Below are 25,226 nucleotides of genomic sequence, written 5' to 3'. Positions count from 1 at the left end.
AAACTACTAGAGCTAATCAATGAATTTGGTAAAGTAGCAGGATACAAAATTAATGTACAGAAATCTCTGGCATTCCTGTACACTAATGATGAAAAATCTGAAAATGAAATCAAGAAAACACTCCCATTTACCATTGCAACAAAAAGAATAAAATATCTAGGAATAAACCTACCTAAGGAGACAAAAGACCTGTATGCAGAAAATTATAAGACACTGATGAAAGAAATTAAGGATGATACAAATAGATGGAGAGATATACCATGCTCCTGGATTGGAAGAATCAATATTGTGAAAATGACTCTACTACCCAAAGCAATCTACAGATTCAATGCAATCCCTATCAGACTACCACTGGCATTTTTCACAGAACTAGAACAAAAAATTTCAAAATTTGTTTGGAAAAACAAAAGACCCCGAATAGCCAAAGCAATCTTGAGAACGAAAAACGGAGCTGGAGGAATCAGGCTCCCTGACTTCAGACTATACTACAAAGCTACAGTAATCAAGACAGTGTGGTACTGGCATAAAAACAGAAAGATAGATCAGTGGATCAGGATAGAAAGCCCAGAGATAAACCCACGCACATATGGCCAACTTATCTTTGATAAAGGAGGCAGGAATGTACAGTGGAGAAAGGACAGCCTCTTCAATAAGTGGTGCTGGGAAAACTGGACAGGGACATGTAAAATTTTGAGATTAGATCATTCCCTAACACCATACACAAAAATAAGCTCAAAATGGATTAAAGACTTAAATGTAAGGCCAGAAACTATCAAACTCTTAGAGGAAAACATAGGTAGAACACTCTATGACATAAATCACAGCAAGATCCTTTTGGACCCACCTCCTAGAGAAATGGAAATAAAAACAAAGATAAACAAATGGGACCTAATGAAACTTCAAAGCTTTTGCACAGCAAAGGAAACCATAAACAAGACCAAAAGACAACCCTCAGAATGGGAGAAAATATTTGCAAATGAAGCAACTGACAAAGGATTAATCTCCAAAATTTATAAACAGCTCATGCAGCTCAATAGCAAAAAAACAAACAACCCAATCCAAAAATGGGCAGAAGACTTAAATAGGCATTTCTCCAAAGAAGATATACAGACTGCCAACAAACACGTGAAAGAATGCTCAACATCATTAATCATTAGAGAAATGCAAATCAAAACTACAATGAGATATCATCTCACACCAGTCAGAATGGCCATCATCAAGAAATCTAGAAACAATAAATGCTGGAGAGGGTGTGGAGAAAAGGGAACACTCTTGCACTGCTGGTGGGAATGTGAATTGGTACAGCCACTATGGAGAATAGTATGGAGGATCCTCAAAAAACTACAAATAGAACTACCATATGACCCAGGAATCCCACTACTAGGCATATACCCTGAGAAAACCATAATTCCAAAAGAGACATGTACCAAAATGTTCATTGCATCTCTATTCACAATAGCCCGGAGCTGGAAACAACCTAAGTGTCCATCATCAGATGAATGGATAAAGAAGATGTGGCACATATATACAATGGAATATTACTCAGCCATAAAAAGAAACGAAACTGAGCTATTTGTAATGAGGTGGATAGACCTAGAGTCTGTCATACAGAGTGAAGTAAGTCAGAAAGAGAAAGACAAATACCGTATGCTAACACATATATACGGAATTAAAAAAAAAAAAAAAAAAACGTCATGAAGGACCTAGGGGTAAAACGGGAATAAAGACACAGACCTACTTGAGAATGGACTTGTGGATATGGGGAGGGGGAAGGGTAAGCTGTGACAAAGCGAAAGAGAGGCATGGACATATATACACTACCAAACGTAAGGTAGATAGATAGTGGGAAGCAACCGCAGAGCACAGGGAGATCAGCTCGGTGCTTTGTGACCGCCTGGAGGGGTGGGATGGGGAGGGTGGGAGGGAGGGAGATGCATGAGGGAAGGGATGTGGGAACAGATGTATATGTATGACTGATTCACTTTGTTATAAAGCAGAAACTAATAAAAAGAAAAAAGAAAAAAGAAAAAAAAAAAAAAAAACAAGATAAGGGCAGCACCAAAAGTTAAACTATAAGTTAATATCACTTCCAAAGACAAATGAAAAAAATGTTAAATAAAATAGTAGTGAATAGAATTTAGGTGGAAAATAAAAGTATAACATATTAAAACACAAAGAATAATACATAGAGACCAAGTGGATTCAACCTCGTAGTCTAAGTATTGGTTAATATTAGGATAAAAAACTAGAGTGTGGTTGATCATCTAGGAAATAGTCAGTACAGAGGACAGGATGAAAACCAAGAGAAAGAGAGTAAAGAAGGCACAAGCCTAGGATCATCACAGGAAAAAATGAAATCCAGAGCACACATGGAGATTCACCCTTGAGTAGCTCACCCTCTGAGACTGCGAGGCAAGAAGTAGCGGTGGGGAGAGCATGGGTAAAGTATGAAGCAGAAAAGCTGAAAGTGGAGAGTGATCATGCAAAATCTGCCCATTTCCCTCCAAAACTAAAAAGAAATTTTGTCTTGAAAATTCTGGGATTGTGGTTTGGGTGTGGGGGGGGGTCTCAAGTAAAACAATGAATGTTTAAAGTTGTTACAGGAAATGGGAAAGAATGCTGACAGATGGGAAGTAAAAGGAAGGTCAGTATCATTGAGGTTACAGTCAAAATTAGATCATTTATTCACATGATTTCCATTATTATTAGTCAGAGGAGATGCAAAAGTTGCTGTTTTCAAGGCTAGCTGTAGTTCATATGACTGATGTTATGGTGAAGTAGAAGGGAAAGCCAAATTGTTCTTTAGCTTCACGCTCCTTTTGTTTAGGAAGGAGAATGCACCTTTTGGATATGCCAAGGACTGGCCCTAACACTACCTAAGGCTGAGACAAAGAGGGGGAAAAATGTTCTAAACAATAAACTAGCTTCAAGGTGGAACACGGATTTGGGGGGTAGTCCAGGACAGAGAACCCTGGAATGTGGCAAGAAAGACCAAGAAGGGAGCTGTGATCTGAGGGAGGGCCATATTCAAGAACATCCTTATGTCACATGTCATAGAAGTTTCAGTAGAGATCCTGTGGGGGTGGGAGATGATGAAATTTAGGAGCTGTCATACCTAGTATCTATTTTTAAAAATTTCTTTTCTGCCTTCAGATTCCTTTATTTTACCTTCACATCTTAGAAATTAAACATACAATCTTTATCAGTGATGTCTTGGAAGTAAATTGTCAGACCTTTCTCCAAGTATTAGGTGACCAAGTGGACAACAAAAAGTTCAGAAACCACCAGAGGTGATAGGAGAGAAGGGAGAGCATAAGGTAAGAACAAAAAGTGGCAGGAAGAACTCTGGATTTGTTATTGCCTCATCAAGGATGTACAGAAATCCTGAGGGAGGGACATATGATAATTATAATGATAGAATAATTTTCTGGTCACTCAGAATGGGAAGTTCAATATTTAAATAAACATTTAGAGAAAAAGGTGATGTCAGAAAGTTGGAAACTTTAAAGGCTTTCAAGTTGTCTTTATTAGGAATGATACCAAAGCAAGGCATGATTTCTTGAGTTCAAAGAACATATGTATCCTGTGGTCGACCATCCATGGGATCATGCAGATGTGATATTAAGGAAAGGGGCAACAGTTAATGAAGTCTCAACTTAAAGTACGTTTTGGGACACTAAGTTGTGTCACCTCATACCTAAGAGCAGAGAAGGAGGGGCTCCAACACCACCTGCACAAACCCCTCCCGAGATTCACAATGGATTTTGCCTTATCTGAGAAAAGAACAGTTTATTTTCTCAAATGATGACTTCCTTGAAAACCATGTCTGTGAACCCAACATATCAATTATAATATGGACACACAGATACTTCTATTCATTTTCCTGAGAATAAGACCCAGGTCTCTGGAAAGTCCCAGGGTCTGCAATAAAAGAGAGTCAATTCTCTGATCCACGAAAGCATCTATCTAAAGAAGAGGAGAGAGTACCAATGTTTTCTTAGGTCAGTCTCCCAAGGCAACAGAAATAAAAGCAAAAATATGCAAATGGGACCTAATCAAACTTATAAGCTTTTGCACAGCAAAGGAAACCATAAACAAAATGAAAAGACAACCTACCAACTGAGAGAAAATATTTGCAAATGATGGATTTGAAAAATGGGCAGAAGACCTAAATAGACATTTCTCCAAAGAAGACATACAGATGGCCAATAGGTACATGAAAAGATGCTATCATCGTTAATTATTAGAGAAATGCAAAAAACTACAATGAGGTACTTACTACCTCATACCAGTCAGAATGGCTGGTATGAGGTAGTATCATTAAAAAGTCTACAAATAATGAATGCTGGAGAGGGTGTGGAGAAAAGGGAACCCTCTTACACCGCTGGTGGGAATGTAAATTGGTGCAGCCACTATAGAAAACAGTATGGAGGTTCCTCAAAAAAAAATAAAAATAGAGTTACTATATGATCCAGCAATCCCAATCCTGGGCGTATACCCAGACAAAACTATAATTCAAAAAGACACATGCACCCCTATGTTCACAGCAGCACTATTTACAAGAGCCAACATGGAAACAACCTAGATGTCCATTGACAGATGAATGGATAAAGGAGATGTGAGATATATGTATGTGTATATATATATATATATAAAAAGAATGAAACAATACCATTTGCAACAACATGGATGGACCCAGATAATAATCATACTAAGCGAAGTAAGTCAGGAAAAGACAAATACCATATGATATCACTTATATGTGGAATCTACAATACAACAAAAATCAACATATCTACAAAACTGAAAATAAAGAATAGACTTGTTGTTGCCAAGGCAGAAGGGAGATGGAGGAGGGAAGGATTGGGAGTTTGGGATTAGCAGAGGTAAACTATTATATACAGGATGGATAAACAACAAGGTTCCCTGTGTATGGCACAGGGAACTATATTCAATATCCTGTGATAAACCATAATGGAAAAGAATATGAACAAGAATATATATATATGTATACTGAGTCATTTTGCTGTACAGCAGAAATTAACACAACATTGTAAATCAACTACACTTCAATAAAATTTTTTAAAAATAAAGAGGAGGGGTCCTCCCTGGTGGCGCAGTGGTTGAGAGTCCACCTGCCGATGCAGGGGACACGGGTTCGTGCCCCAGTGCGGGAAGATCCCACATGCCACAGAGCGGCTAGGCCTGTGAGCCATGGCCGCTGAGCCTGCGCGTCTGGAGCCTGTGCTCCGCGACGGGAGAGGCCACAACAGTGAGAGGCCCACGTACCGCAAAAAAATAAAAATAAAAATAAATAAAAATAAAGAGGAGTTAAGATTCCATATTATTTTTTTCTAGACGACCTTCACACCTGCAGGTCAGCTGGGGTCTACTTAGGTAAACAACTCCAGCAGCAAGGCCCTTAGAGCATTATCTTTTCTTTGATCCCAGCAAGCCATGTGGATTGATTTTAAGGTATGCCTATTCTTCAGAAGCCTTGATCTCTAGCTTAAGAATGTGAGTTAAGTAGGGATTTTATAGAAATTTTTTTTTTGGCTTTAGGAAATAAAACCTAAGAGACCCCCTGCCTCTTACAGTCTCCTGTAAATCTCCATCTCTAATTGTTTCTCCCCTTCAAAGCAAATTCCCATACACTTCATACTGTATTAGTAAAGTCTCCAACAGGCATGTATCCAATTACCCTTTACCATCCAGGAGCAGTTCAGAATGAAAAGATTAGCAGTATTTGTTGTCAGGTTGTCTCCAAGAGATGACAATTTATATCAAATCATTATGTGTCAAAAATCTGAGGGTGTGCCAGGGTAGAAATGCAATTCCACAGTTCCCAAAGGTGGATAAAATTCCCTGTTCCACATGTTACTTTAATATGTTTGCTGCTTAGAGAGAGGGATCTGGCCTTTTCAGACAGTCAGATGCTTACACTACGACCCACCAGCTGATAGAGCAACATTGCATTTGCCCAAAATTATTTGCTCTGATTGTTCAGAGGCTTTTCACTTGTTCCCCACCGGCTCTCTCTCCTATTCAGTCTCTGCCAACTCAGAGCTCCTGGCTCCATTTCTCACTCTTGATACACCCCTAGCCTTCCAGGCTTTCAGTCTACTTAGCATCAGAGGAGCAACTTTCCCTAACAAACTCCAGCTTGAACTTGGCCCAGCCTGTTCCTCCTACCCCACCTTTACTGCTACATTCTCAGAAATCAAACCCTGGCGCCAGCAGTTTGTGTAGGGCCTTGGCCACATCCACTAGGTCCCCTGCGACGAAATTCAGGATAATTCATAACACATGCAAAAACAAGGCGAGGCAAAACAACCTGCCACAATATGAAGTGGGGAGTTATTCTCTTTCTACCGCTCAGTTGCACTTCCAACATATTTGTCAGTACATCACTGTGACCCACTCTCAGGTAACACAGGAGAATTACAGCCACCTCCTCTACTTAGAATGCCATTCTCTGTCCTCTGCTGGGTCAGTTCCGGTCATATAAAAAAAAAAAAAATCACTCCATCTGACTGAATCTCCCCAACAACTTTGAAAACTTCCGCATCATTTGGCAACCCCCTGATCCTGCTTTTCAATACATACCACCAAAAAAGAAAGGACCATTCATAAAAACAGAATGATCTACCAAGATAAGATGAAGAGAACGGGGGGTGGTGGTGGTGGTGGGATGAACTGGGAGATTGGGGTTGACATATATATAGCAATATGTATAAAACAGATAACTAGTAAGAACCTGCTGTATAAAAAATAAATTAAATTAAATTTTAAAAAAAGATGAAGAGAACAGAATGATGCCCTTTGCATCTTGAACCATTTTGACCTTTTGGAAAATGGAGGAGGAGATATGAAACACATGATGTCTGCCAGCATTTGCTCCACCAATCTCTTCCTCACTCATTTTCAGAATTCACAAGTGTTCCTGTTTACTCCTAAATATCCTAAAGTTAGTAAATATCCTAAAGATAGTAAATATCTTAAAGATAGTAAATTTCAAGTAAGAAAAGCATCACAAATGAGATCTACTGTGACTAAGCAACTGCCCTCAACCCATCTGAGAAAACATAGGGACTTCCAGGTTATGTTTCAGAGGGTAACACCAGCAATTAGCATATTAGGTATGCAATATGACCATAGAATCTGTGTTTGAAATTCAGCAAATTGCAGGTGTCTTAGTCTATTTGGGCTTCAATAACAGAGTACCAGAAACTGGGTGGCCAATAAACAACAGAAATTTATTTCTCACAGTTCTAGAGGCTGGAAGTCCAAGGTCAAGATCAAAGTGCTGGCAGACTGTCCAGTGAGGGATCACTTCCTGGTTAACAGGAGGCTTTCATTTCCCTCACAAGGAGGAAAGGGCAAGGGAGCTCTCTGGGATCTCTTTTACAAGGACACTAATCCTACTCATGAGGGCACCACCTTCATGACCTAATCAGCTCCCAAAGTCCCCATCTCCAAGCAACTATCACAGTGGAGATTAGGTTTCAATATATGAATGTTGGGTGAGGGACACAAACTCATTCTATAGCAGCAGAGGAGCTATCCTTGACATCAAAGTTAATTCCTTTTTAATGGAGAGGGGTGCTCCTCTGTTACATAAGTGTTATCCTCCACATCACCCATACCAAGACACACATACTATGGGTGCTTAATAGATAACTGCTCCTTGCAGTGACTGAGCTGCATTTCTTGGCTGATAATGCTTGGTACAGTTATTCATTCTGGATTTTTTTTTCAGCACCTTTTCCTCCTTCTGCCTTACCACTGCACAAGTCAATTTTCCCACAACCTATCCATGAGTCTCCAGAAAATTATACCATGATCCACCTCTGAAGTTAGCAGTTCTGAGTTAACATTCCCTGCTTACCCCACACCTAACTTCCCAGATAGCCCAACCTGGTTAGCATAGAGAAAGGCCTGAGGCAATGTTAAGGCCTCATCACTCAGGGGTTGTGACATTCCTGACACACGGTATCAGATGAGGACTCTTTCCTTCTGGCCTAAAATTATGGACAATACTGATGTCTAAGAACAAGTTGGCAAAAATATCATAAGGTATGTTTTTCCTTCACGTTGCACTTGATTTTTTTAAAATGCACTGGGTAGCCTAAATCTGTGGCTTGTGTGCGCTCAGCACTCTGAATTCACTGCTGTGGAAAATGGAGCTGAAATAACGTAAGGCAAGACACAGTTTGAAACGTCAAGCTTTTGCCATGTGCCTTTGAGCCACTCTCAGTACCTACTGAACCATTTATAGAACATCTTGTTTGCTTCCTAAATCCAGTCATATAAAAGTAATAGGGTATTGTCTTTTGCCCTTTGTGTTGTGAGGTTATCTAATTTCCATTCCCAGATGCACATCATGCCTGCTCTTTTTCTGTCTTTAAAATAAACCTGTTGCCCAAAGCTAAATATACAGTACTTTGAACATGACAATGAGACTATTTTTAATTTGTCCTTTCAGTTTAATTACGCTGTTGGTATTATTTTGTAGGTACAATTTGCAACATTCTTGCTGCCACCTACAGGCAACCCTGAGCGCCACCTGTGATGTGGGGCAGGTAGGTGTAGAATTAGCTGTTTATCTTGAATTAGAGACGTGATGCATTTCTAGCCCATTATTTATCAGCATGCATATGAATGTATTGAAAATGTTTTTTTAAGCCATGCCCACATCTTTATTTATTTCATGAAAATAAAAATATCTGCAAGATCCTCATAAAATCAGTAAATAGGACAATCTCTGCAAACATAAAAAATTCACTTGGGACAATACAGGAGAAATACTACACAAATGTGTTCTTAATCGTTTCCATAAGTAACAAAATCAGCATGTTTATGAAAAACCTAAATACATAATTTATCAAAGCAATTTTCACTGTTAAAATTTATTAGCTATGGAAATAGCTGATGTGAAAAGGAAGGTTAAGAGAAAAAAAAAACTAAGTATTTAAAAAAGTAATTGTATCTCATCTTGACAACTATTACTCAGTGCACTGAGCTAACTCGGGGGGAAAAAAGCACTGAAAAGAAAAGCAGAAATGGAGAGGGAGCAGCTCTTACGAGGTCATTTATCACCCCCAAAATGGAGGAAAGAATTAAAAAAATATGGCAAAAGAGTCCTAGAACCCACTGATGAATCTTAGACCTCTCTGAGGTTTTTTTCTAAAAACCACTGATTTTCTTAAACCTTCTATTTCTTGTTGCAGTATACATAACTCTTAGAGTAAAAGTCACTATTCATTATGTGATAAGGATCTGTGTGCCACTTTTTCAGTCTTTAGGAATTGTATCCCCTGACCCTAAAACCCCAGAATTTTGAAACTCTTTCACATAGTACATAGCAACATTTGAGAGCAGGAGAGAGAACCTGTATACCTATGGCTAATCTATTTAATCTCCCTGTGTCATTTTTGGTTTATTTGTTGTAGGCACTCATTAAGTGCCTACTGTGTTCCAGGCTGTGTGTTTTATACTAAGGATTAGTGGCAAATATGATATAGCATCTACTACTTTGAGGAGGATACTTTCTCAGAAGCAAGGAAGTGCAATACAATGTGATAAGGACTACGTTAGAGGCAGGTACTGGCAGCACAGCAGTGCAAAAGACGATGCTTACCTCTTTGCTGGGAAAAGCCCTGGAAGGCAAAGTGGTAGGGGAAAAGGATAAATAAATATACCAGGAAGAAGGGAGAACGTTGTTTGGGCCATTCCCTTTGGTTCTTCCTGTCCTCTCCTTTTGTTTCTTGCCAAGAATGCCAATTGAATCTTCAAAATAAAAATCTTAGCAATATAGTCTTGAAAATATGAACTGGGACCCACGGCTTAGTACTTTAACTGTCACACAGAAGACTGTCATTAATAATTCATTATCAGTGCTCTCTCCAGCCCCATCACTTAAAATGCAAATACTCCAGAAATGTACAAACCTTCCCCATCACACTTTCCTGCACGAAAGCAAGACTAAAAGAGACTTGATCAGCACCACAGAACTGCTGAATGAACATTACCTGAATGGACATCACCACTGTGTGACTGCTCCCATTCTTGCCAAAATACTAGATCCAGTTTTTTTTTCTCCATTTTGTATTTTTTTCCTCAGACTATATATTTTTAAAATTTAATCAATGTTTAAATTAAGTATAAACTATTTGTAACATTTCCATTTTAGAAAACTCAATTTCTTTCATATAATAAATAAAATAGAAATAACCAAAAACATTTTACTTCAACAATCATGTTCTCAGAAATTTCTGTATACTTAAAACTATGAGATACTGTACTAGGTATAATCTTTGGATGTATTTCTTTCCGTAAGGAGTGTTCAAGTTTATAGAGAGAGAAGAAAAAAAAATTGTAGAATTATACATAAAAGTAGATAGGTTTGGCATTAGGAAATTTTGAAATCAATGAAACTCATCATTAATATCTTTAAATTTCCTTTTGGTACTATTTCCTAATTTCCTCAAATTGTTTTCTCTCTCTTCACTATGCATGATAATCTTCAGACTACCAAATAACAAGGCTGGTCAAAACTCTGAGTCTTTCTCATTGTGAGAGAGGAAATGAATTAATACAGTGGAAGGTTTAATATGCTACACTTTCTAGCAGTATATATGAGGTTCAACAGAACCAACCAGAGAAAATACTGGTTATACCAACGGAATAATTGCTCCTGGTGGAACTTCAGACACCATAGGCAACCACTTGCAAAGAAGGAGACCTTTTAAAATCCTAAAATCACTGGGACGTTGTCTTTCTGGCTACTCCGCTTATGTATAATGCCTGTCTGAAAGCACAGGATAAAACGGTAGAATTTACAATGTAAATTATGAAACAAAGCAGAACAGGAAACAAACATAATTGTGAATTTTCAAATAGTCTAGAAAATCTTCCTGCAAAAAGAGAGACCTGAATAGTTCTTTAAGAACAGATAAGCTTTGAACAATCAAAGAGAAAGAAGCACTTGGGAAGAGAAACGGCGTTCAGGTAGAGGAACAACAAGCACAAAGAATAAGCGTGGCATGTATGCGGGACAATCTGCTTTTCAAGAATAATTTAAATTAAAACATATTAAGTTCTGTATACACCTTGCTTTTGCTCCCGGCACCTCAGAAGCAGCTGCTGCGTTTTTGGTCTTTTTCTATCTTGTTACTTATAATTTGCCCCAGCTGCCTATGTATGCAGTTATTTTTAGTGCTTTATAGTTTCTTTATATTCTATTGCTGGAGGAGACGTTTGTCCAGTCCTGCAAGCACTGCAGCCAAGGATCCCAGGTCCCCAGCCCCAGCCTGTCTCACTTTCACACCTTCGTAAACCCGAAAAATAATGCTGGGAGATTGAAGATAAAAAAACAACAACCACCGTTCCGGGCAAGATGGCGGAAGACTAAGACTCGGAGATCACCTTCCTCCCCACAGATACACCCAAAATACAGCTACACGTGGAACAACTCCTACAGAACACCTACTGAACGCTGGCAGAAGACCTCAGACCTCCCAAAAGGCAAGAAACTCCCCACGTACCTGGGTAAGGCAAAGCGGAGAGATTCCCGCACAGAGGATCCGTGCTGACCGGCACTCACCAGCCCGAGAGGCTTGTTGGCTCGCCCTCCGGGGCGGGCAGGGCTGGGAGCTGAGGCTTGGGCTTCGGTCGGAGCGCAGGGAGAGGACTGGGGTTGGCGGCGTGAACACAGCCTGCAGGGGATTAGTGTGCCACGGCTGGCCGGGAGGGAGTCCGGGGAAGAGTTTGGAACTGCCGAAGAGGCAAGAGGCTTTTTCTTCCCTCTTTGTTTCCTGGTGCGCTAGGAGAGGGGATTCAGAGCGCTGCTTAAAGAACTCCAGAGACGGGCGCGACCGCGGCTAAAAGCGCAGACCCCAGAGACGGGTGTGGGACGCTGGGGCTGCTGTTGCCGCCGCCAAGAGGCCTGTATGCGAGCGCAGGTCACTGTCCACGCCCCCTTTCCGGGGAGCCTGTGCAGCCCGCCACTGCCGGAGTCCGGCGCCCGTGGCTAAAAGCGCGGACCACAGAGACGGGCGTGGGACGCTGGGGCTGCTGCTGCCGCCGCCAAGAGGCCTGTGTGCGAGCGCAGGTCACTGTCCATGCCCCCTTCCGAGGAGCCTGTGCTGCCCGCCACTGCTGGGGTCCGGGGATCCAGGGATGGCTTCTCCGGGAGAACGCACGCCGTGCCTCGGGCTGGTGCAACGTCACGCCAGCCTCTGACGCCGCACGCTCGCCCCGCCTCCGTACCCCTCCCTCCCCCGAGCCTGAGTGAGCCAGAGCCCCGTAAGCGGCTGCTCCTTTAACCCTGTCCTGTCTGAGCAAAGAACAGACGCCCTCCAGCGACCTACAAGCGGAGGCGGGGCCAAATCCAAAGCTGAGCCACGGGAGCTGTGCGAACAAAGAAGAGAAAGGGAAATCTCTCCCAGCAGCCTCAGGAGCAGCGGATTAAAGCTCCACAATCAACTTGATGTTTCTGCATCTGTGGAATACATGAGTACACAACGAATCATCCCTAATTGAGGAGGTGGAATTTCAGAGGAAGATTTATGATTTTGTCCCCTTTTCCTCGTTTTGTGAGTGTGTATGTGTATGCTTCTGTGGGAGATTTTCTCTGTATAGCTTTGCTTCCACCATTTGTCCCAGGGTTCTATCCGTCCGTTTTTGTTTGTTTTTTCTTAATAATTATTTTTTATTTTAGTAACTTTATTATATTTTACCATACTTTATTTTACTTTATCTTCTTTCTTCTTGTCCTTCCTTCCCTCCTTCCTCCCTCCTCTTCCTTCCTTTCTTTCTTTCTACTTCTACTAATTCTTTCTACTTTTTCTCCCTTTTATTCTGAGCCGTATGGATGAAAGGCTCTTGGTGCTGCACCCAGGAGTCAGTGCTGTGCCTCTGAGGTGGGAGAGCCAACTTCAGGACACTGGTCCACAAGAGACCTCCCAGCTCCACATAATATCAAATGGCGAAAATCTCCCAGAGATCTCCATCTTAACACCAGCACCCAGCTTCACTCAACGACCAGCAAGCTACAGTGCTGGACACCCTATGCCAAACAACTAGCAAGACAGGAACACAACCCCATCCATTAGCAGAGAGGCTGCCTAAAATCATAATAAGTCCACAGACACCCCAAAACACACCACCAGATGTGGACCTGCCCACCAGAAAGACAAGATCCAGCCTCATCCACCAGAACACAGGCACTAGTCCCCTCCACCAGGAGGCCTACACAACCCACTGAACCAACCTTAGGCACTGGCGACAGACACCAAAAACAACGAGAACTAAGAACCTGCAGCCTGCAAAAAGGAGACCCCAAACACAGTAAGATAAGCAAAATGAGAAGACAGAAAAACACACAACAGGTGAAGGAGCAAGATAAAAACCCACCAGACCTAACAAATGAAGAGGAAATAGGCAGTCTACCTGAAAAAGAATTCAGAATAATGATAGTAAAGATGATACAAAATCCTGGAAATAGAATAGACAAAATGCAAGAAACATTTAACAAGGACCTAGAAGAACTAAAGATGAAAAAAGCAACGATGAACAACACAATAAATGAAATTAAAAATACTATAGATGGGATCAATAGCAGAATAACTGAGTCAGGAGAATGGATAAGTGACGTAGAAGATAAAATAGTGGAAATAACTACTGCAGAGCAGAATAAAGAAAAAAGAATGAAAAGAACTGAGGACAGTCTCAGAGACCTCTGGGACAACATTAAACGCACCAACATTCAAATTACAGGGGTTCCAGAAGAAGAAGAGAAAAAGAAAGGGACTGAGAAAATATTTGAAGAGATTATAGTTGAAAACTTCCCTAATATGGGAAAGGAAATAGTTAATCAAGTCCAGGAGGCACAGAGAGTCCCATACAGAATAAATCCAAGGAGAAATACGCCAAGACACATATTAATCAAACTGTCAAAAATTAAACACAAAGAAAACATATTAAAAGCAGCAAGGCAAAAACAACAAATAACACACTCGGGAATCCCTATAAGGTTAACAGCTGATCTTTCAGTAGAAACTCTGCAAGCCAGAAGGGACTGGCAGGACATATTTAAAGTGATGAAGCAGAAAAACCTACAACCTAGATTACTCTACCCAGCAAGGATCTCATTCAGATTTGATGGAGAAATTAAAACCTTTACAGACAAGCAAAAGCTGAGAGAGTTCAGCACCACCAAACCAGCTTTACAACAAATGCTAAAGGAACTTCTCTAGGCAAGAAACACAACAGAAGGAAAAGACCTACAATAACGAACCCAAAACAATTAAGAAAATGGCAATAGGAACATACATATCGATAATTACCTTAAATGTAAAGGGATTAAATGCTCCCACCAAAAGACACAGAGTGGCTGAATGGATACAAAAACAAGACCCATATATATGCTGCCTACAAGAGACCCACTTCAGACCTAGAGACACATACAGACTGAAAGTAAGGGGATGGAAAAAGATATTCCATGCAAATGGAAACCAAAAGAAAGCTGGAGTAGCAATTCTCATATCAGACAAAATAGACTTTAAAATAAAGACTACTAGAAGAGACAAAGAAGGACACTACATAATGATCAAGGGATCGATCCAAGAAGAAGATATAACAATTGTAAATATTTAGGCAACCAACATAGGAGCACCTCAAAACATAAGGGAAATACTAACAGCCATAAAAGGGGAAATCGACAGTAACACATTCATAGTAGGGGATTTTAACACCCCACTTTCACCAATGGACAGATCATCCAAAATGAAAATAAAAAAGGAAACACAAGCTTTAAATGATACATTAAACAAGATGGACTTAATTGATATTTATAGGACATTCCATCCAAAAACAACAGAATACACATTTTTCTCAAGTGCTCATGGAACATTCTCCAGGATAGATCATATCTTGGGTCACAAATCAGGCCTTGGTAAATTTCAGAAAATTGAAATTGTATCAAGTATCTTCTCCAACCACAACGCTATGAGACTAGATATCAATTACAGGAAAAGATCTGTAAAAAATACAAACACATGGAGGATAAACAGTACACTACTTAATAACGAAGTGATCACGGAAGAAATCAAAGAGGAAATCAAACAATACCTAGAAACAAAAGACAATGGAGACACGACGACCCAAAACCTATGGGATGCAGCAAAAGCAGTTCTAAGAGGGAAGTTTAGAGCAATACAATCCCACCTTAAGAAACAGGAAACATCTCGAATAAACATCCTGACCTTGCACCTAAAGCAATTAGAGAAAGAAGAACAAAAAAACCCCCAAAGTTAGCAGAAGGAAACAAATCATAATAATCAGATCAGAAATAAATGAAAAAGAAATGAAGGAAATGATAGCAAAGATCAATAAAACTAAAAGCTGGTTCTTTCAGAAGATAAACAAAATTGACAAACCATTAGCCAGACTCATCAAGAAAATAAGGGAGAAGACTCAAATCAATAGAATTAGAAATGAAAAAGGAGAAGTAACAACTGACACTGCAGAAATACAAAGGATCATGAGAGATTACTACAAGCAACTCTATGCCAATAAAATTGACAACCTGGAAGAAATGGAAATATTCTTAGAAATGCACAACTAGCCAAGACTGAATCAGGAAGAAATAGAAAATATGAACAGACCAATCACAAGTACTGAAATAGAAACTGTGATTAAAAATCTTCCAACAGGGCCTCCCTGGTGGCGCAGTGGTTGAGAGTCCGCCTGCCGATGCAGGGGATACGGGTTCGTGCCCCGGTCTGGGAGGATCCCATATGCCGCGGAGCGGCTGGGCCCGTGAGCCATGGCCGCTGGGCCTGCGCATCCGGAGCCTGTGCTCCGCAACGGGAGAGGCCACAACAGTGAGAGGCCCGCATACCGCAAAAAGAAAAAAAAAAAAAAAAATCTTCCAACAAACAAAAGCCCAGGATCAGATGGCTTCACAGGCGAATTATATCAAACATTTAGAGAAGAGCTAACACCTATCCTTCTCAAACTCTTCCAAAATATAGCAGAGGGAGGAACACTCCCAAACTCATTCTATGAGGCCAACATCACCTTGATACCAAAGCCAGACAAGGATGTCACAAAGAAAGAAAACTACAGGACAATATCACTGATGAACATAGATGCAAAAATCCGCAACAAAATACTAGCAAACAGAACCCAACAGCACATTAAAAGGATCATACACCATGATCAAGTGGGATTTATTCCAGGAATGCAAGGATTCTTCAATATATGCAAATCAATCAACGTGATACACCATATTAACAAATTGAAGGAGAAAAACCATATGATCATCTCAATAGATGCAGAGAAAGCTTTTGACAAACTTCAACACCCATTTATGATAAAAACCCTGCAGAAAGTAGGCATAGAGGGAACTTTCCTCAACATAATAAAGGCCATATATGACAAACCCACAGCCAACATCGTCCTCAATGGTGAAAAACTGAAAGCATTTCCACTAAGATCAGGAACAGGACAAGGTTGCCCACTCTCACCACTCTTATTCAACATAGTTTTGGAAGTTTTAGCCACAGCAATCAGAGAAGAAAAGGAAATAAAAGGAATCCAAATCGGAAAGGAAGAAGTAAAGCTGTCATGCAGATGACATGAGACTATACATAGAGTATCCTAAAGATGCTACCAGAAAACTACTAGAGCTAATCAATGAATTTGGTAAAGTAGCAGGATACAAAATTAATGCACAGAAATCTCTGGCATTCCTATACACTAATGATGAAAAATCTGAAAGTGAAATCAAGAAAACACTCCCATTTACCACTGCAACCAAAAGAATAAAATATCTAGGAATAAAGCTACCTAAGGAGACAAAAGACCTGTATGCAGAAAATTATAAGACACTGATGAAAGAAATTAAAGATGATACAAATAGATGGAGAGATACACCATGTTCTTGGATTGGAAGAATCAACATTGTGAAAATGACTCTACTACACAAAGCAATCTACAGATTCAATGCAATCCCTATCAAACTACCACTGGCATTTTTCACAGAACTAGAACAAGAAATTGCACAATTTGTATGGAAACACAAAAGACCCCGAATAGCCAAAGCAATCTTGAGAACGAAAAATGGAGCTGGAGGAATCAGGCTCCCTGACTTCAGACTATACTACAAAGCTACAGTAATCAAGACAGTATGGTACTGGCACAAAAACAGAAAGATAGATCAATGGAACAGGATAGAAAGCCCAGAGTTAAACCCACGGACATATGGTCACCTTATCTTTGATAAAGGAGGCAGGAATGTACAGTGGAGAAAGGACAGTCTCTTCAATAAGTGGTGCTGGGAAAACTGGATAGGGACATGTAAAAGTATGAGATTAGATCACTCCCTAACACCATACACAAAAATAAGCTCAAAATGGATTAAAGACCTAAATGTAAGGCCAGACACTATCAAACTCTTAGAGGAAAACATAGGCAGAACACTCTATGACATAAATCACAGCAAGATCCTTTTTGACCCACCTCCTAGAGAAATGGAAATAAAGACAAAAATAAACACATGGGACCTAATGAAACTTAAAAGCTTTTGCACAGCAAAGGAAACTATAAACAAGACCAAAAGACAACCCTCAGAATGGGAGAAAATATTTGCAAATGAAGCAACTGACAAAGGATTAATCTCCAAAATTTATAAGCAGCTCATGCAGCTCAATAGCAAAAAAACAAACAACCCAATCCAAAAATGGGCAGAAGACCTAAATAGACATTTCTCCACAGAAGATATACAGACTGCCAACAAACACATGAAAGGATGCTCAACATCTTTACTCATTAGAGAAATGCAAATCAAAACTACAATGAGATATCATCTCACACCAGTCAGAATGGCCATCATCAAAAAATCTAGAAACAATAAATGCTGGAGAGGGTGTGGAAAAAAGGGAACACTCTTGCACTGCTGGTGGGAATGTGAATTGGTACAGCCGCTATGGAGAACGGTATGGAGGTTCCTTAAAAAACTACAAATAGAACTACCATATGACCCAGCAATCCCACTACTGGGCATATACCCTGAGAAAACCATAATTCAAAAAGAGACATGTACCAAAATGTTCATAGCAGCCCTATTTACAATAGCCCGGAGATGGAAACAACCTAAGTGTCCATCATCGGATGAATGGATAAAGAAGATGTGGCACATATATACAATGGAATATTACTCAGCCATAAAAAGAAATGAAATTGAGCTATTTGTAATGAGGTGGATAGACCTAGAGTCTGTCATACAGAGTGAAGTAAGTCAGAAAGAGAAAGACAAATACTGTATGCTAACACATATATATGGAATTTAAGAAAAAAAAATGTCATGAAGAACATAGGGGTAAGACAGGAATAAAGACACAGACCTACTAGAGAATGGACTTGAGGATATGGGGAGGGGGAAGGGTAAGCTGTGACAAAGTGAAAGAGCGGCATGGACATATATACACTACCAAACGTGAGGTAGATAGCTAGTGGGAAGCAGCCGCATAGCACAGGGAGATCAGCTCGGTACTTTGTGACCGCCTGGAGGGGTGGGATAGGGAGGGTGGGAGGGAGACGCAAAAGGGAGGGGATATGGAAACATATGTATATGTATAACTGATTAAATTTGTTATAAAGCAAAAAAATAAAATAAAATAAAATTAAAAAAAAAAATCTAGAAACAATAAATGCTGGAGAGGGTGTGGAGAAAAGGGAACACTCTTGCACTGTTGGTCGGAATGTGAATTGGTATAGCCACTATGGAGAACTTATGGAGGTCCCTTAAAAAACTACAAATAGAACTACCATATGATCCAGCAATCCCTCTACTGGGCATATACCCTGAGAAAACCATAATTCAAAAAGAGTCATGTACCAAATTGTTCATTGCAGCTCTATTTACAATAGCCCGGAGATGGAAACAACCTAAGGGTCCATCGACAGATGAATGGATAAAGAAGATGTGGCACATATATACAATGGAATATTACTCAGCCATAAAAAGAAATGAAATTGAGCTATTTGTAATGAGGTGGATAGACCTAGAGTCTGTTATACAGAGTGAAGTAAGTCAGAAAGAGAAAGACAAATACCGTATGCTAACACATATATATGGAATTTAAGGGAAACAAAAATGTCATGAAGAACCTAGGAGTAAAACAGGAATAAAGACACAGACCTACTTGAGAATGGACTTGAGGATATGGGGAGGGGGAAGGGCAAGCTGTGACAAAGCGAGAGAGAGCATGGACATATATACACTGCCAAACGTAAGGTAGCTAGCTAGTGGGAAGCAGCCACATAGCACAGGGAGATCAGATCGGTGCTTTGTGACCGCCTGGAGGGGTGGGATAGGGAGGGTGGGAGGAAAGGAGACGCAGGAGGGAAGGGATATGGGAACAGATGTATATGTATAACTGATTCACTCTGTCATAAAGCAGAAACTAATACACCATTGTGAAGCAATTATACTCCAATAAAGTTGTAAAAAAAAAAAAACATATTACGTTCACCAGTAGCTCTTGTTAGATCTACGTGACTTTCAGAATACTCAAAGTAGAATGACTACTTGCTGAGAAAAATGCACAAAAATTTAACTAAATGTTTTCTCATGTTAAAAATCTTCCTAACGTACAAAATGGACATAGAACACTTATGATATTTGATCATTTTGATGACTGTCTACAAATATAGTATATGATGTACTGTAATAAAGTTTAAGAACTGGACTTGTTTTTGAATTATTAAAGTCTAATATGAAAGCAGGATTTTAATTAAGAATGAGAATTGGGGAGTGTTTGAAATGAATTCTGGTGAGTTCCTCCACAGACAAGAAAATCAGATATGCAATATTTTGACCTTTCCCTTTAATCCCCTAGGCCCATTGATTTCTGACTTAGATTAGTCTACTCTCGATTCTGAGAATTCCTAACTAAGCATATTCCATTAAAAATAATATTTATATTTGAAAGAATATAAATTATTAAATATACAAAAGTTCTGTTCTTTTTCTAACATATCTAGTCAGAAGTTTACTTTCATTATTTTTTATTTGTATAAGTATTCAAGGCTATGAATTTTCCTCTGAGCTCTGATTTAACTCTGTCCCATTGTTTATTATATTGTTTTCTGGAAATTCTGAAGTCTAGGGTTTTTTGTTTTCATCTTTAATCCAAGAGCATTTGAGAAAGATTTTGTTTAACCATATGTATTTTTTGTATCTTGTTATCATGTCTAGTTTTATTGCATTAGAATCACAAAGATGTATTATTTTCTACATTATTTCTCATTTTCAGATGTATAGATACCATCTTTATAGTCTAGAAAGACAGTTTTAAATGTCACATGGGTATGTGCTGAATTTTTAAAGTAAAGAGTTCCACATGTATTTTCTTGCTTATGTTGTTAAGGAATACCATAACCTTAAATGCGTTTTTTTTTTTTTTTTTTTTTTTTTAGACGTTGGGGGTAGGAGTTTTTATTAATTAATTAATTTATTTTTGCTGTGTTGCGTCTTCGTCTCTGTGCGAGGGCTTTCTCCAGTCGTGGCAAGCGGGGGCCACTCTTCATCACGGTGCGCGGGCCTCTCACTGTTGCGGCCTCCCTCGCTGCGGAGCACAGGCTCCAGACGCGCAGGCTCAGCAGTCATGGCTCACGGGCCCAGTAGCTCCGCGGCATGTGGGATTCTCCCAGACCAGGGCCCGAACCCGTGTCCCCTGCATTAGCAGGCAGACTCTCAGCCACTGCGCCACCAGGGAAGCCCCCTTAAATGCGTTTTTGTCCATTCACCTGAGAGCAGTGAATAGAAGTCTCTGATTATTTTAAAGTGTATTTTGGTATCTCCCATAATTTCTGATCTATGAAAGTTACTGCTATGCTATTTAGTGCATAGGTGTTCATAACTGTTATATCTGTACTATGAATTATACCATAGAACATTTTAAACTGTTTTCCCTTGGATCAGATAGTGTGGATTGACCTGAATTCTACCTTACCTGAAATTAAGACCAAGACTCCTGCTTTCTTTGTGTTTGCATTGATCTTGTATAGCTTTGCCCTACTTATCATCTTTTCCTCTTTTTTTGCTTCTTTTGAGTCACCTTGTTTTAAGTGTGTCTCACACGACTTAGGAGTTTAGTTTAGTTTCCTTTAAATAAGTGAATTAGGCTTATATATAATTATATTTATTAACATGACAAAGATGTTTCCTTTTACTTTCATATTAATTTGCTGTTCTCCTATTTATTTGTGAAATGTGTTTTCTTTGTATTTTATATAGCTCTTCTGATATTTACAAGGGTTAGTATTTTAGATTAGAGTGATTACTTACCTTTAGCTTATACCTTTATGTAATACTTTTGCCCTTCTTTTTAGGCAGAATCATAAGAGAGACATCATCTCAATTATAGTTAAAATATTAAGATATTATATATTAATAAAATTTGATCCTGGGTCAAATTTATTTCTAGTTTTTAAATTTGAAGAAAAGTTTGGTTGCATTTAAATATCTTGGCTCACCTTTTCTGGAATATATTGTAGGTGTTTCTTCATTGTTTCCTGGTATTGAATGTTACCATTAAGAAATCTGTTGAAAACCTTATTTTATTTCCCTTAAAACAATAGTGACCATTAACTTTTGTCCAAGCCACGTTTTTAGAGTGAAAGAGGCCACTATTTATACTGATTGATGTTTATGAAACAATAAGCATAAACTGGAATTATCTGAGGGTAACTGAGCCATATGGTCTTCCCACCTATACATGACATGATCTTTTGGTTTAGATCCCTAAAATAGCCTTTTTTTCATCATCTTATCTATAATATTCTTTATCTTACCTACCTTACATTTATCATCCATCTAAATAAAGATATTTTTCTTTCATTCATTTTTCACCTAAATTATGTTTGTGTTGACAATTCCTAATTTTTGGTTAGTGACTTTTCAATATGTAGATTATTTTCCTTATATTTTAGAAAATTTTTCTTAATTTATACTTTAAAAATCTATGATATGTTTTGCTTCTTTGTTTTTCTAGTTTTCTCCATTCTCCTTTACTTGTATTCTATAGCCATCATTTTCCCCTCTTATTTCTCTTCTTCATTCATGTTCTTTCATTTTTTCATGTCTATATTTATTGTTCATGTGGTATATTGTTAAATAATGGTTCCCAATTAGTTATGCTTCCTGACACCCACACACTTTTATAGCCCCTTCTATGCCAATTCTTGACTTAGCTACGTGACTTGCTTTGACCAACAGGGCATGAGCAAATGTGACAAATGTAGAGGCTTGATAAATACTTGCACTTAGGAGCTTGCCTTTTTGAAATGCTACCATCACCATGTGAAGAAGCCTAGTTTAAACTTCTTGAGAATGAAAGACCATGTGTAGAGAGAGGCTCAGCCATCTCAGCTTAACATAGCTCCCAGCCAATTCAACAGCTAAATTAAGCCATGGGAGTGAAACTAGTATAAGTGTGTTATTGCGCACATCCAACCCACAGCATCTTGAGCAACATTAAATCATTGTTTTAAGCCACAAAATTGCATGGTTTTTGTAGGCATTATTAGATAACAGATAGAGAAATTGTTGCCTAGAAGTGCGGTGTGGCTATAACAAAACTCAAAACATGTGGCATTGGCTTTGGAACTGGGCAGCAGATGGAGGCTTGAGAAGTGCAAGGAGGCTATTGGCAAGGGCTGAAGGAATGGCAAAGAAATTGTTGGCAGAGGCTTGAAATGAGTTGTGCCAATCAATAGTGGCAGGAAAAACGGCAGCCCATATTTTATAATAGCAAAACATTTGGCAACCCTGTCAAGCGCTGGTACACAGAAGAAAGAATTGTACCTGATGAACTAGTGGGTCTGGCGAAGGAGATTTCCAGGCAGGATCTTTAAAGTGACAACTGGCTTCTTTTAGGTGCATATGGTAAGGCATAAGAAGAGACAGATAAGCTAAGGATAGAACTGTTTAGTCTGCAAGAGGAATTCAGACATGAAGAAGAGGCAGAACTTTTTGGACTGGAAAATAAAACACTTCACATTTCCAGAGTTTCCGGTTGGTAAATAGTCTCAGTATAATAAATGGTCTCAGGGTAAAGAAGTGATCAAGAATATTCATGTAAAACCCCTTTTTAGACCTCACAACAATTTAAAGTGATTCTTAGGACACTCTCAGCTAAACAGAAGAGCTTCTAGGACCTCTAAAAACATTATCCCACAGCATCCTGAAACACCCAAATTAGAGTGAGTTCTAACTTAAAAGAGTTATGGTTGTGAGTCTGAGGCATGAAGTGAATCCCAGCCATATTCACAGGAAATCATTAGAATTTTTAAGGTAGTTGTATCAGCTTGGACTAAAAAGGAGAGAGAGAGTTTAAAATGAAAAAAGTCTCTGGGCATTTACCTTTCTACATACAGAAAACACACGGAGAAACTACTCACGTATTTCTTAGGAAAAAAAAAAAAAACTCTAAGAGATCTGAGCCAAGGACAGCACCAAGAACCATGGGAAAACAATGGATTAGAAAACCACTCCAAGGGAGCAGAAGGCGGTCTTAATCAAGGCACATTCCTTGCCGCCAAGTAAGGATTCCTGACAACATATGCTCAGCTGGATTTCAGACCTGTTGTAGACTAGTGATTGCTGTAAACTTCCAATTCTTTTTCTTTTTAAGTAAGACTGTCTATTGTGGTTATACTGTTCCTGGCTCACCATCCCACACTGAGTCTGTGGGGGAAATTAGGTAGATAACTTGCCTTTTTGTCTTGAGTCTCTGGATCAATAGGAGCTACATCCAAGGGGCTACACCTGAGTATTATTTTCTGTATCCAGATCTAATGCACAAAATTATAGCCTTTGAGCCTGAATGGACTTCAACATGAATCATCAGGGCCAGATTGTGTTATATTGTTACATCAATGGCCCTCAGTGAATCACACCTCCTTCTATTACTCTGTGTAGGTATCTCTCACCTTTACTCTAAACATGGCCATGTCATTTTTGGTTTCATTTTGTTTTGATTTTCCATTGGGACACCAAAAAATTCGGCATAGGAGGGGGATTAATAAGTACTTGCATATCTGGGCTTTCCCTTTTTGAATGTTGTCATTACCATTTCAAGAAGCCTGGTCTAGAGTCACTGATAGTGAAAAACCACAGAGAGAGTAGGTTAATTTTACCAGCCATCCCAGTTGTTCCCAGCCCCCAGACAACCCACCAGCTGAATGCAGCTACATGAGGAGCCCTGGCAAGATCAGCAGAAGAACTCTCAGCCAACCCACAAGGTTGCAAGAAAAAAATACACAATCATTATTTTAGATCCCTAAGACTTGAGATGATTTATCATATAACAGATTACAGAATTCCTTACTGTATTTTGCATCTCCCTTTGGCTCCTTTAAATTTAATCTTCATTTCTTAAACAGTCTTTTTCTGTTTTTTTCCCCTATATTCCTCCAATATTAATTTTACCTCCTTCTGTTATTTAGCCTTTATCTCAGGCCTTCCCTTCCCTGAGTTCTTTATTTCTGCTGAGTGACTTCCTTCATAGCAGCAATGGCTTGTTCTTGTATTTTAAAACTCTTATTGGAATATCAAATAACAAATTTATTTTTGCTTTCTAGTTACATTTTACTCCTAACTTTTTGTTTTATTTTTACGGGGAAGCTTCTATTGCTATTTTGCACATTTCTTTCTGTAGCATATTTGTATAGCTGTAAAACTGGTACCTTTAGTTTGAAATACCAACAAGGAGGATTTTCACTGAACCAGCTATTTTTAAGAGGTGAGGGATAATGCAGGGGAGGGAAGGTTCACCCGTATTGGCTGCTATAACAGCAAACCATTTTTTTTTAAAGGTGCCTCTGTATAATTACTTTCTTCCTTGCAACTTAAAATCTAACTTTCTTAGGATTTCTACCATCAGTCCTACGATCTACTTATTCTTGTTGGTTCTAATACCAGTTGCAGTCACTAAAGGACACAGCCTTTGAATTTTAAGTGAGCCACTCACTCATAGTACTTATATATTGTTTTATTGGTGTTACATGAGATACTCCACTTTCTGCAGCACTTAAACCTAGATTGCTTGATCTGCCGGTTCCAGTGCTTCTAAAAGTACTTAAAAATAACTTGGAGTTTACAAGTTTTACAAAAAAAACTTGTAATTTCACCGAATATAAGAGTTTTGTTTTTA

Source organism: Mesoplodon mirus (genome assembly GCF_964341445.2).
Source record: "Mesoplodon mirus genome assembly, chromosome: 14".
In the NCBI taxonomy this organism is placed as follows: domain Eukaryota; kingdom Metazoa; phylum Chordata; class Mammalia; order Artiodactyla; family Ziphiidae; genus Mesoplodon; species Mesoplodon mirus.
The sequence above is the reverse complement of the archived record's forward strand: the minus strand, read 5'-3'. Positions refer to the sequence as shown.